This window comes from Leptosomus discolor, chromosome 3 (genome assembly GCF_034619465.1).
Source record: "Leptosomus discolor isolate bLepDis1 chromosome 3, bLepDis1.hap2, whole genome shotgun sequence".
Lineage (NCBI taxonomy): Eukaryota > Metazoa > Chordata > Aves > Leptosomiformes > Leptosomidae > Leptosomus > Leptosomus discolor.
The window spans coordinates 26,986,999-27,001,869 of record NC_141393.1 but is presented as its reverse complement, the minus strand read 5'-3'; positions in this window follow the sequence as shown (position 1 = coordinate 27,001,869).

The window sequence follows — 14,871 nt, the reverse complement described above, 5'->3', positions numbered from 1 at the left end:
GTGGAGCAAAGTAGCTGAGGGATATGCTGGAGTTACCACATCAAACTTCAGGAAGAGAAAAAGCACAATCTGGAAGATATCTGTGGTACTAAAACCACTTTACCCTCCCTCCTATCTGAATAATACAGACCAGCCAAACAGATTTTTATCAAACTTTACAAAATATACCACCTATGGGCTGAAGAAAGCAAGAGAAAAATGCATCTCAAAGGGTACTATTTGTATGGAAAGCAATGAACTACCAAAAATAAGTGCTTATAATTGAAGCTCCCTCTCGATCATTGCAGCAAAACAAGGACAGTGATCTCCCCGCTGAAGAGCAAGTGCTATCATGGGTGGCACTGATGCACCATCTGAAATCCATAGCAGGCCAATAATCATTCTCATCAGCTGCTGAAATACCTTGTAGGGGCTAGGTTAACAGGAGGAAGTCTTACAAACCTTGGGAGGTGAGATTGCCTGGAGATAGACACAAAAATACAATAGCAGCGGGGTTTGGAGGGAAACAGTGTTCGTATAAATTGCCCATTCAGCTTTGCCTCTCTAACCCCATGACAACCCCTGAGCTGGACCTGTGACAAGGACAGCATCTGCAACCAGTTTTATATCACACTGGCTCAGACTTGCTCCAAGGTACTTTCACAAGCAGGCAGGCCATGGTGGGGAGCTTTAATCTAAGGAGAAGTAGCCAATATATTTGGTTTCTTGTGGATGCTCGGCTGTAACAGCTAACTGTGCATGAAGTCTGTGCAGCTGCTTGTTTTTTATTTGGGTCCCTTCTCAGGGTTATAGATTTAGCTGCACCAATAACTGCCTCAACCTCAGACTAGAAATCATTTACAAAGAGGAAAGTATTTCAAGTCTTGAGCGTGCCCAGCTATGACATAAACAGTAATAGACCGGAGGGACTTTGCCACAATCAATTGACTTAAAATACTGTTACCTGCGAGACAGTTAAAGATGCAAACTCAAAAGCCCATTTCTAAAAGGTGAGAATACAAAGTAAAAATGTTTTACAAGCCCCTCTGGCTCTCCAAAAGCCACCGATGCGTTTCTAATGCAGCATGTCAAACCCATCAGCACAAATAGCATCACGGCTGTCCTGAAGGGGCCTGCCTGCCTGCCTGCCCTTTTCCTCTGCCTCCCTGCACCAGCCAGGAGGGACCTGCACATGCAGCCCTGTGGGCTCAGGGCCACAGCTCTGGGCCTGAGCAGGTAAGGCCTGAAGAACAAAATGACCACTTAGATTCTGGATTGAGGTGTCCCAGACAGGGTCACCTCATAGCAGCACGCCCAGGACATGTGGCTGGACATCATTCCCAACTGCAGCATCTCTCAGCTGTTCGAAGGTCCCATATTTTTAAAAACAGGCTTCTGCTCCAGACCAAGGTGCCAACTTTGCAAAGGTGCTCTGAGTGGGCTCTTCACAGCTGGGTGTCACTCACCTGCATGGGATGCCACACCAGAGTGGTGGGGTACCAAAGAGCATTCTGTTTGTTTTTACCCAGTTGTGCAATTTGCATAGGCTTTACGCTAATTTACTGCACCCCCTGATGACCTTGTGAGAACAGTAAACATCCACATGGCCATTTGGTTCAATTATTGTGATTCTCTCTCCACAGGGCTTCTCCATCGCGCCTTGTAGGTTGTTCTGGAAGCAGCAGCACACTGGCTTCCTGGCTGGAGCTGCATTGATCATATCACCTTCACTTCTGCTGCCTTTAAAGCACTGGATTGAGAGACTTGGCCTCATCAATCCTTAAAGCCTTCACCAGTGTTTATTGTGAATGTCCTGAAGTCCTGTTCTCCATCCGCACAGGAACTGCCTGCCAAATCTTTTTGTCAAACCTCTGTCCTCACCTTAGCTTACTCTGTTACTTCAGCAATGCTGCTATAGAGCAAGAAGGTCAGGGCCTGGAAAATGCTGCACCGTTGGTATTATTCTTGTTTCTCACATGACTGCAACGTGAACTTCAGTAAATACCATTTTCTAACATACGGAGATGCCAGTGACAGGCAATACTCTGGCAGCAGGTATCGCAAGGACACAAAAGAGGGAAATGTGGGGTGCATATCTGGGATGCTGCACATAGCAGCACAAAGCCAGCCACAGAAGTGCCTTCAGGAGAGCTTGGAGCTAGTGTGGTTGGGAGGTCAGGAAGGGCAATCAGAATCTAAACAGAAAACAAAAGAAGGATAAAGTTAGGAAGGTGAGGATGAGAAGTTTAAACCTGATTCAAGAAGAAGCCAACAGGAAGGAAGCCACTGATGCCACACTGTGGTGACAGAAGCAGGTGCCATTGGGCATGGGCTGAAGAAGGCAGAGATAAAGGAGCGAGGTTGGGGACTGCAGAGCAGGGGCTGCCAAGACATGACTTTGACCAGCACCTGGGTTAGAGCTAAGGCTGTCCACGCAGTGGAGCAAACCAGACCCTAGGGAAGCCAGGCACAACAGATTGGTAAGTCTTGGACATTGTCTGGGTACGCAGAGTGAGGGATAGAGGTTGGATGCAGGTGCCCACACTGGCTTCAAGCTTGGGTCACAGGAGAGGAACATCACAGGAAGGATGTCACCCCACTGGTACAGTAGGTTTTTAGCATTCTCCTCGCCATCCCATTTTTCCCTCCTGCTCTGCCCTAACTTTAATTTGCTCATTAAAGGGAGCTAGGTTATTACAACAAATTGTGGCATTTTCTCTTTAAACTTGTGAAAAAGCTAAAGCCCTGAAATTGCCCTGAACACTAATGGGTACAATCCTGGCTCAAGAGAGTTATTGGCAAGCTTGTCATTGACTCCTGCAGAGTCAAGATTTCACCTCAGACAGAGACTATCTTTCAATTAAAGGTATTACTCTTGATATTCATTAAAATTCTGTTTAATCCAGGCTCTACAAAGGGCAAACCCTGAAATTCATTAAGAGTTGTATAAAAAGCCAGTGTGAAGGACCACAGTCAGGAAAAGTGCCTCATTGCAGAGGCTGAGGAATGCCACCAATTTAAGGCCAGGTCTGAGGACTGAGACAACCTGGTGCTGGAGCCCACTGGGAATACAAGCTCCCAGTGCCTGAAGGGCTGTGGAGCTTGAGTGTCCCCCTCTAGCTCCCCATGCCTTCGCTCCCATAGGTCCCTGTCTTTTCCAAGGGTCCCAGTGCTGAGGCAGAAAAGGGCAGGTAAAGGAGGCCGCATGGAGATACAGCTGCTGTGAAGTGCCCAGCTAACACTCTTGCTTCACTTTCTCTCCTTCCTTCAGCCTCCTTCACATACCCAGCCAGACACGGGCTTGCTCCTGTCTGCGGGTGCTTCCCCCACCTGCCGTCCCCAGCAGCTCAGCCCACAGCCATGCTTCAGCCACAGGGCAGTCTGGTCCAGATGACCCTGCAGCACTCGTCCTTGCCATCCGAGCCTGTTTTGAGCCCATCTGCCATCCTCCAAAGCCTCTCCCCAGAAAAGCCTTGGAGGACCACAGACATCAGTGGCGAGCAGCTGCCACCTGTCCTGCATGGGGCGGGGGCGAAGCCAAGAGCTCTGCTCAGCCGGGGGTCCGGTGATGATCATCCATCCTTCCCCGCTTTCGGACTCTGAGGGTGCAAAGGAAAAAACACTCCATGCACGTGAGCTAGTAACCCCAACCCCTTACTAGCTGTGGGGGCTGTGCCAGGTGTCCCTCCCAAGAACTTCAGCTGCATCCCTAACACCAGGATACCACAGCATCTGCCTGAGGAGTTGGGCTGGTGCTCAGCTTCCCAAGACCCTTCTGGGCTGGAAGCATCCCAGAGGCTGGATCCAGCTCGCAGGCTGCCAGGAGACCTCACTGCCTCTGTGAAAGGAGGATGAGGGTGGCAGGCAAACGTAGGAGCCATTTTGGGTGGCTGCTGCCTACCCTCCTCCAGCACACTGCCTGGCTTTGGACAGTATGCTAAGCAGCCATGTGCAACTCCTTCGCCTTCATGACACTTTGGCCTCTGCTTGCGTGTCAGGAGGTCACCCAAGATGCTCCAAGTCACCCAGAGGCCACCATATTCCTGAAGAAAACCAGCCCTGGTTCTGCACTTCTCTCTGTGAGACACTCCATCCTCACCATAGCCTGCACTTCATTGCACAGTTGTACAAAGACCCATGGGCTGCTCGTGACTTACTGCTGGCATCTGATGGTGCTTTGGGCGTCAAAACCCACACTCACTGAGCCATTGAGACAACACGCTGAGAAGTTGCCCAAGGGTTTGCAGTTACCTGCCTGCAGATGCAGCTCCTTCTGGCAGTGAGCAGGCAGCTGGCAGGGAGAGCCAGTGCTTGCAGCCCTGATGTTAGTGGCTGGGATAAAAAACCTGAAGGTTGTTGAGAAAATGGCTTGGAGGCTGGAAGAGAGAGAAGTGAAATGGAAGAAGCTGGCCAGGTGAACTCTGCGAGGATCACGCCATTCCACAGCAGGTGAGGCAGGCACTTCTGCAGGCCTAGGGCTGGGATCAAGTCATGGGATTAGAGACACTTGGCCAAAAAGCTAATGAATAGCCTCAATGGTGGAGCTGAACCTCAGATACCATAGTATTTTCTGACCCTCAAATGTGAACCAAAGTGACTTGGGTCTGTCCTTTAGGTCACTTTAATTTCAGTGCAGCACTTAGATTCTCTGCCTCTATTTGCAGATGCTGTGATTTTGTATGTGTTTTTGTGAGGCTTATATAAATAAAATACATTTCCTCATCAGATAAGTATCAGCGCATTTTTCACAGCCTGCAGCTTTAGATGGTTGCTCAACCTCTGTGAGAAGCCCTGCTCTGCCACATGTTAGAGAAACGATTTTTCTCTGTCCCTTGTGTTTCTCTGAATCTGTTAATTCCTTTATTTTTATTTCTAAAAGCCATCCCATCACGCTGTACGACTCCTAAATCCCTGTCCTTTCTCTCTGCATTCTGCAACTTGGATTTAACCCTAAGAGTGCCACAGCAACCTGAAGCCAGAAGGCAGGCTGCCAACAGCCCCCACTCCCTCTCCTCCCAAACATCGTCTGCCTTTCCCAGCTGTGAAATACTGCTGGATGAAATACGTTAGGTTCCCTCGATCAATAATCCATCACTACTCATAAGCACTAGGGAAGTAGCCAGCTTCCGCCTCTTCCAGCTAGTTTCCAGAGAACCATTCTCCTGTCTCCCCTGCTGCCCTGCCAGATCCTGTTTCTCTCCATTCCTCCCTTGTCCCTCTGTTGTTTCCAAAGTCTGTCACTGTTCTTCCTTGTGCCTTTTGTGTTATTTCCCTAAACTGCACCCATATTTCTCATACTTCTTGCTCTCTACCTCTTCTCGCTTTCTGCTTCCAGCCTCTCCCCTCTGCTTGTCCTTACTTCTATCTCTCAGTAAATTGTATACTGTCATTTACAGCTGTAATGATGATGAAAGACTCGAGATGTGGAAATAACAAGTGCCGGTTCCCTCCCTTCCCGTTCCCTCCTCCCCTCGCACCTCAGGCATATTTCATTTTTCCAGCTCTCCTGCAGCCAGAGACACGAAGCTCCAGCCTGCCCTGGGAGCATCCACGTTGTGCCAGCAGATGCAAAAGTGATGAAGGATGGCACAAAGGGCCAGCTCCTCTGGCTAAGCTTCTTTGGGGAGCTGTGATGTTACAGCTGGAGCAAGGTGAGGGCTGGCTCTCGGAGTGCTTTCCACCCAGCCATCGCCAAGTGCTCTGCAGTGATAGGCAAATCGCTTTATCTCTGTGACACAGATGGAGAAGCTGAAACAAATCACTGGGCTCTGTAATGAGTGAGAGGGACACAAGCAGAGTGCTCCCCCTTTACACTTTGAAGGAAAATATCACTGAAGGGGACTGGCCTTAGGGACCAACCGCAGCTGAGCTTGACTCTCCCAGTGGGAACACTAACAAACCTTTTCACTGCAGATCTGGAGTCTGCGGTGTAAAATTCAGCCCAAAGTTTGACACTCCTCTGCTCCAGCCTGCTGTTGAGACGGCAGGAGACTGTCTTGCTGGGAGCACCTGCAGAGGCTGGACCTCGGCCACAGCACACAGGATGCCAGGGAAGGCTGAGGGGAGCAGCCCTTTAGTGGGGAAGCTGATGGAGCAGACGAACATGGTGATTGACATGACCATGGCATGGCAAAGGCCGTGAGAGGCAGGTATAGCCCACATAACCCCACACAGAAACTCCCACCTTCACCTTACGCAGACCCCAGGGAGCAGGTAGGTTTATTGGAAGCTGATCCAAGCAGCCCCCGGACAAACCCAACCCAGCATCTCACCTTGGCCATGGCTACAGGTCAGGCCCCACAGGGCCACCAGCTTTGCTCCTGCTCATTCTCTTTGTCCTCGCTTTAAAGGAGTGGGTTTTTACTTGTCTCTCCTCTTCAAATTGTTTTTACCTGTCTCTCCTCTTGAAATACCTGTGCCTGTTCCTACATCACATGTGTCATTCTTGATGATCTCAGTAAATCAAAGCAGGTAGCCAACTGTTGGCTGAACATTAGCCGTGCTGGAGATGCTTTTCCAGTGGTATAAGCTGTTTCGATAAGATAATGAGAAATTAGTCAAGCGTTCATGAACAGATGCTCTTCCTTCTGAAGAACACAGGGCTTGCTTCATTGTTTGAACAAATCTTTCTGCTAAGCCGCTGCTAGCTGCTAAGGTGCTGATTTGATGTGACGCATACCATTCGTCTTCATAACAGTTTCCAAGTCTGTGCTACAAACTGAGGTCTGCCATCACCCGCAGGCTGTTTTGTCCGAGTCAGACACATCTCCAGTGAATGCTTTCAATGGATGGAAAGGAAACTTGAGCTAGTCCAGGAGGCCTCCACACACTCCTCGTTTCAATACCTCCCCACCACCCCACCTGCAATGCCACTGGGCATTTGGCCACTGTGTGTCAGACCTGAAAAGCCTGCTGTGTTGGCCCTGAGGAGCATGTAGGCCAATCCTCTGTTTTATTTCCTCTCTGGAAAGCACACACAGCTCTCTGCAAGGATGTGGTGTGACATGGATACAGCAGGTCATCTTCATGGCAGTGGCACAACGGTGTGGAGACCCTATCAAGAACCAATATCTCTGGCCATCTCCAGTAGTGGAGTGAGCAATTCAGTGTTTTCTCAAGAGGGCAAACCCAAAAAAGCAGGTCAGTGACGGCTCTATCTTGCAATATAATTTCAGGCAGCCTTGTCCTAATCTTTGTAGGGAGGAATGAAACAGCAGAAAACTCCCAAGACATTTTCTTTGTATTTCAGGAATCCCTGTGAAAAAAGAGTGTCTTCCAAAATTATTTTCATTTCTGGAATGAGAGCAAACACTGGAGTTTGGAGGCTCAGTGGCTTAATTCATATGGATCAAATTCTCAATAAAAAAGTTGATAAGTTGATACTTGTGAATCTGAAAGCTGCAGCTCTTCACATGGGGTCTGATCGCACCCAGGCTCTCAGGACCCTTATTTTATATCTGTCAGGCTCTAGTGGTTTAACATATTTAGTCTTGTCCAGCCTCTTGCTCAAAGCTTTATACATCAAGGATGACACAACCACAGCACAGACTCATGCTGCTGGCTCCCCAGGCTCTCATTCCTAGTCTTAGCACAGCTCTGTGCTGCTGAAATCCTGGCCACTTGCAGAGAAGCAGAGCGTGCCAATATATAAAAAAGAGGTTATTCTTCTGGATTTACGGTCTCTCCAAAATCTCTACAGCTCTTACACTGTGTCATTTTTTTTTTTCTTTGGTACCAGCATGCAGAGTGTATGAAGCTATAACCCAACCCATTCTTTTCGTTCAAGGCTGCACACGTGAAGCTCTATTCAGCCCCACTTCTCTTCCTGGGATGTTGTATTTATTCCTGGTTGTTTTCTGACTATCAAAACAAATTCGGATGTGAACTCAGTGATGGACATCATGGGGCACAGGAAACAATTATAAGGAGCAGAAATAGACTACGTACACAGCAGGAATAGCTCTCTGATTCAGAGCCCTTATTATAGATCAGAGCCCGTAAGATTCAAAGTCCGTATAGACCATCAGAGACTGTGCAGTCTCTGGATTTCCTCTGAAACATGCCTTGACAAGTAGAAAAAGACATGTCTGTCATATAGAACAATTTATTTAACCCTTGCCAGCCTGGGATGGACCAGTATAGTAGAAAGAGGGGTATCTGAAGCTCGGGCTGGGTTAAAGGGGGTACATTAGCTCAGAGACTTTTACATCTGGATTCTGAACAAATGACTTGATTAGGATTGGTGGTGGAGCTCCATGGCTGGTTGGAGTAACTGTCTCTCAGCCCTGAAAATGCACCCTCAGCCATTTAAAAAAAAATAGGTTCTGTGTCCATGGGCTTCTCGCACTCACTGATTTCCCTTGTACACTGGTGAAACAGCCTTAATAGGCAAAGGGGTTCATCAGGTAGGACACAACACACTCTGGAATCTGTTTCTGATCAAAGCCATTGCCTTTCCAAAAGCAGAGTTTCCCTGAATCCTTATGAAGGCCCCAATGCTGTGAAAATATTTATGACCTGATTGCTCTTTACTGCACCGATTCCCCCCTGACTTTGCAGTGCAGGAGGCAAGGGGGTATTTTCTTCACCTGTTTTTCTGGTTCTGCCTCTACGCCCAGTGCAGAAGCCGTCCTTTCCTGAGACCACTTCCTTGGGGCGTGCAGAAGCATTACCTGGATCTGCTTTCTGATGCATCATTTGCACCAAACCCAGCGCTTCTTGACCAGCCATGAAGGTAACTGAAGAAGCAGTCCCTCCTCTGTGCTCCTGTTAGATGATGTTGATGTTTGTTATTTCCTCTCTGCTTTTTGCCATCAGAGATTTGCACATGTTACTGCCCCAGCCCAGCAACTCATCAATGCCATCATATGATTGTGAGGCCCATCACAGCCGTGGGATTAGGGCTTTCACAACCCACCAGCTTTCTGCTGAATGCGCCTCCAACTTTGCCAACAAATCTGCAGCAGCAGTGACCCAATTTCATCTCTCTCTGCCACTCAACCTTAGACAAGAGCATGGGATTTATTTTGTTGGGACTTGTGCTCCTAAGCGTGAGGACGTTGCTGTTACCAGCAGTTGACAGGCCATCAAGAAAACATTGCTGTCAAAGTGACAAGCCAGTGATCAGCATTTCCTCAAACCCCTGTTTGTCTGTAAACAACAGAAGTACCACTCCCACTCATGAAAAAGGGCTCTCCCGGGCCTGGGGGGAATCATCCCTGCACGCCCCACCCAGGACAGGACACGGGTCCCAGCCCTGCAGCATCACTGCTGGAGGATAAGCAACTTCTGAGATGGCTGCTGTGCACTGCTGCAGGCAGGAGGAAGCCCTGGCACCTCACTGAAGACTTTTTTGGTTAGTGAAGGGTAAAGATAATCAGTGTGGTGTGGCTGTCCACCACATATGCATCCTGCTTTTTGGAAGAACATGTATTAGGTATGAATAACCTCTAAGAATGGCAGCAGAGGACTTGGCATTGAGCTTCAGGCCCAGGGCTCCCTAATCTGGACACTATCTGGGAGTGGCTACTAGCCAGAAGTCACATCCTTTTTTTTTTTTTTTTTTTTTATCTTTTTTTTTTTTCTCTCTTTTTTTTTTTTCTCTTTTTTTTTTTTTTTTAATTAAAGCAAATTCTTTCTTGTTAAACATCCTTTTTTAAAATTTTGGACCACAATTTCCCCAATGATGCAGATGCTCTTAAACTGTGGCCTCTATTCCTTTGGATGAGGATGTCCCTGACAGCAGCAGCCGAAGGGCCATTGCACACGCGGTGGCACCAGGCTGACAAATAGGAGGTCACCCACAGTTATTTTGCAAAGCAGCCCACATGCATTATTTAGAGTGACGCCCAGAGCGACACCTCCCTTGTGCGCTCTTGAGCTGGGCTGGTGTAAAATGTGATTGTTTGAAATGTCATGTCAGGAGGACCTTTATCAGCAAGTGCTGTGTGCGAAAAAGAGACATTTTGGATGTGTTTTAGCTCTTTTCAGCGGCTGGTCTCTCAGGGGAGTGGGCTGTCTCCATCACTTTGTGTCTGTTTTCATGGGCCAAGCCAGTTCATAGCTGTTTGGTTGCTTTTGATAATGTGTATGGGGTTCATGTCTGAGATGAAGCCAGTGCACGAGATATTTCCCTTAGCATTTAAAGTGCTCTTCCACTAGGGGAGCTGGCCTAAGATTTCAAAGTATTGAATCACTCCCTTTCATTCATGGGTGGTTTTGCCTCTAATAATGTGTCATGAAGTAATGGAAAAAAAAAAAAAAAAAAGAGGGGAAAAAATGCTGAAATCATCTCGTGGCTCAGATAGCCATGGCCAGATATTAAAGATAGGTTTTAGCACTTTATTCCCTCCTTCCAGAAGATACTTCATCCCTGTGAGGTGCTTTGGTGAAGTGCCCAGAGGTATTGAAGGACAAGGGATGATGCATGACCCAGGGTCCAAATGAGCACCCCTGGCTGAAATTTCATCACTGAAGATCAGGAGCCAACTATTTCCAAAATTAGATTTTCTGCAGCCCGTTGTTTCCATCCAGGCAATGTTGGCAGTGTTAGGCAGGACACAGCGTAAGCTCAGGTCTGCTGTAGGCGGGTGGGAGTGAGCAGGAGCCTGCCTCTTTAATGGGGAAGGAAACCAAATTAATCCTTTTCAGACTCAAAGCCTACCGTCAGAGGAAGGCTGAGAGGTCAGCGGAGAACTGCTCTACATGGCTACATTTTTATTGTATTAATTTCCCTGCTGCTCAGTCAGAGGCTTCAAGAGCAAATCCACTTTGCAGTTAACATTTAAATAAGCCTTTTAGAAAACGGTGGGAACCCATATCACTGCAGAGAAAGTCTGCATCTCCCACCTTTGCTTTTCCCAGGAAAGTAAGACCACCTTGGTGCTTGCTTTCCAGGTCACTGAGTGTGATGATGTTAAATTAATATTTCCCTGCTGGGACTGGCTCAAGGTCAATGCTGAGCATCCCACCAGAGCCGCTGGTCCTAGGTGGAGTTCCTACCCTCCTGCCTTATTACAGAGAGCAAAAATGCTGGGTTTTCTCCTAAAACCTTTCACACAACCTCAGTTGGAAAGGAAAGAGTCCATGTTTCATTCAAAGTCAAGAATTCAGAAGACTAGAGAAATAAAGGGTCAATTGCTATTTCTATCAACTAGATAGAGATCAACTTTTTCTGCCCTAAATGAACGTGTTCCTCCTTCTTCCCCTGCTAACGCAGAAGCTTGCAAATCCTGCCTGAAAACAGTTTCCAATTAACTGGTGACTGTATGCATGTTAACTGCTGCATTGCATTGAATTATTTTGCACTTTTTATTGTCATTATTAAAAGGCTGGGGAAAAATTTAGCTGTCGTCTCGTGAAGCCAAGGCTCAATTTCTAGGTTCTCAGTGCTTTGGCTGCTCACCTTTGGAGGCAACTGCACGGATCCAGTGAAGGTGGCACAGAGTCCAATGGCTTGGGAAGGGCAGCAGAGCTAGCAGGGGCTGTTTCCCTTGCTCCATCCAAACACCCTTTCTCTGCTGCTAGTGTGACGGTCTGTGAAGGTGCTCACCACAGGAGCTGCTGTCGCAGGGGATGTCCCTGGTGTCCAGCCTGCTGCAGCCTCTGACATCACCTGCTTGGAAACACAGAGTTTACCAGCAAAAGCCGAGGCTGGTGCCTGCCCTCCCCCTGACAGAGGGGCTTCGGTTCCTGTTTGAACCGTTGGGGTCCAGCAAGGTGCTGGGAAGGATCCAGGAGAATGCAGGGAGGACTGGCACACTTCATCCACTGCCCAGGATGTGTGGGACACTGCATGGCACACCGGCTCTGGGAGGTGACCCCGTAAAGGCTAGAGGAGCTGGGGACCAGGACCCAGGAGCAGCTTTGGCAGAGCCATTGGGACGGGGGAGCTGTAGCTGGGGGAGTGGGGGAGCAATGCAGGCGATTTGGGGGAACAGAGGGTGCTGGGGAAGCATGGCAGTGAGTGAGAATCAAGGTGCGAGGGGAAGGGAAGCAAAACCTGATTGGGATTGCTCTGAGCACCTAAGGAGCTCACAAGTACCCTGTGGTTTATGGTGCTGTCCCCAACCCTGTCTTTAGCCCCACTGCTGCAGGAGCCTGAGTTCTGGGTACCCCTCCCAGGGAGCTCGCTCAGCCTGCAGAGGAGTGCCAAAGAAAGGAGGCTTTACTCCCTCCTGGTTGGTGCTCTGGGGTGCAGGGACAGCTGCAGGGGCAATGACAGGGGGCTGAAGCCATTGCAACCTGCTAAATCGATGCCAGGGCTGCTCCTCAGCATAACTGCAAGTAGGATGATGAAGGGACAACTCTTCTGGGATGACCCCTTTTGTCTCATTTTTATCTCTCTTTTACTACCTTGCCCTGTCACTTCACCTTCAAGAGCTCTTCCTCTGGCTCATCTCCCTTTTCTCCTTTCTGCAGGAGTCCTGTGTCCCTTCTCCCACCTTCTGGTCTCATCTTTCTTCCTCCTCCTCTGCCCTCTCCCTTGCCTCTGTGCCCCCTTATCCATCTGGAGCTTCCAGATGCCCACACATCAATGCTGCATGTGGCCAGGCCAGCTTTTCTGATCCTCCCTCACACACCATCACTGACTTCCAAGGGGCAAGGAAGAGGTGGATAGCTGCCTTGCTGGGAATAGAGAAATGCTGGAGCTGGGTGATCCAGGCATTGGATGCTGTTGGATGGGGCTCAATTCTGACCCAGGGTGGGAAAGCCACTTCATTGCCGTTGACATTTGCTGTCTCTACTGGGCTGGCTCCCATGGTCTCAGCTGAGTGCTTACTAGAGGTGGTCCCAGGCTCTGGGACTGAGCACAGCCTCCCCCTTGGAGGTGGATGGGTCTCCTCTGGACAGGTCTTCAAGGACAGCTTGAAGACAGATCGACGTTTGAGGGAGAACCTGTTATCTCCGCTTTGTGAGGGCAGAGCAGAGCACCCACAACCTGCGATGCCCCCACTCCCAGCCAAAGTGGGGGGGGACCACTCTGCAGCCATGTGGTGGGGCTTCCTGGACATGACCTTGGTGGGCAGCAAGCTGCAAAGGTCCTACCTGCCAGCCTGACCCACACAGCACCCCACCCCACGCGTCTTTCTGGGTCATGCTGGCTGGGAGAATATGTGTGTTGGCATGATTTTACTGGTCCTGTTAGGGGTGCTGAGTTGAGGTGCCCACCAGGGCAATGCTCCCCCACTGCCAGCACACTGCTGGCTGTATGAGTTCTTGCAGCCAGCCCCACTAGCCCCCTCACTCACACTTATTGGAAAAAATAATTGGATGGATTGAAGTGCAGCACCGTTTTACTTAACAGATAAGAAATTTCATATCTGCCCTGATTAAGGGCCAAGAGATATGAGCTCGCTCCAGAGCCAGCAGCGGAGGCAATTTCATTTCACTTCTGCTGACAGGGGAAGAAGTTTGAGGGACTGAGCACTCCCACGGTTCACTGCATTAATGGCACTGCAAAGGGGACCTGCCTGCTCCCAGAAGGCACGGGGATGCTCTGAGGAGCTCAGCCAGAGAGGTGTTGTGCCCCCAGAGAGCCCCTGCAGTGCCAAGCACAGCTGGCTGGCATCTGGCAGTGAGCACAGCATGGGGGCTCGGGGTGGTGTGAGATGCTCATCCTGCTGCTCAGCACCTGGAGGGCAGAGGGGTCCCGAGCCCTTGCTGCCTGTACCGGTGGTACCTGGCACCTCACCGCCTCTGCTCCCTCATCACAAGTGCAAAAGACCCAGACTGGTAAAGAACATCAGAGTCAAGCTGAAGCCATCATGGCACGTAGGTCTGTTTAAGGTGGCAACAGCTTGGCTGTCACCCTCTGTCGAGTGTAGCACTGCTGTGATGTCTTTGGGGCCTCATCTCAAAACGTCTTCACTAGAGGCATTGCTTAAATCCCTTGGGACTCAGGTACCCACTGGTCCTCCTGCTTTCTGGCTGTCTTGCTGCCACAGGGCTGTGTGAAACAGGCTGTGTCACAGCACAGCCAGCTCTTGCAGCTGGGCCAGGACGCAAGCCCGTGTCATGGCAGGTACACGTGCGCTTGAGCATCTCTGTTCACAGCAGTGTTTGGAGGTACCCAGTAAGTTCGTGTACTCACCACGGAAGGCTGGATGTCCTTCACCTCCCAAAGAGGTCAGCTGGAGAGGGAAGAAGTCCCAGCAGTCCTGGTAGCCAACAGGGCAGAGCTTAAATGAGGAAAATTTGAGCAGTTCTCCAACTCTGCAACCAAAGCTGGCACAGGTGGGCGTGCAGGTATGGAGAGGAGACATGGAGAGGAGGACCTTTGCCTGTGCTTAGACTGAAACCAGTAACATTGTTAATTGCCATCAACACAATGACCCAGAGCAGGATGCTATGCTGTGCTGCGGGAAATGGCATCTGAGGTTGAGGTGGCAAAGTCAGGAGGAGATATAAACGACAGCGGGTATGAAGCTGCTCCTTGAATACAGGGTTCTAGCGTGTGAAAAACCAGGGGACAGGGGACGAGGAGATGTGTGGGGCACTGAGGACCAGGCCACTGGTTCCCTGATGGCACAAACACTTGGCATACAGCCAGTGCTGTCAGCCCTCGCAACTTCATTCCTACACTCATGGGGTTGGGCACTCCCCCTTGGGGCCCAGTGTCTACAGGCGTGTTTCCACGAGCTGCAAATAAAAATATTTTTCATATATTTTCATATATTTTCATGTATTTTCATTTATTTTTCATGTATTTTCATTTGATTTTCAACATTTTCAAGATAAAAAAATTTCCAGCCTGTTGGAACGTAAGCTGGGACGGTGCGACTTGGGGGCATTGACAGTGCTGTGTCCTGCATCATGGGCAGGAAAGGGCAGTGGTTTGGCTAAGGTGGCACATCCTTGGGATCCAGTAGCATCTGCACCAGAGGGTGGTGA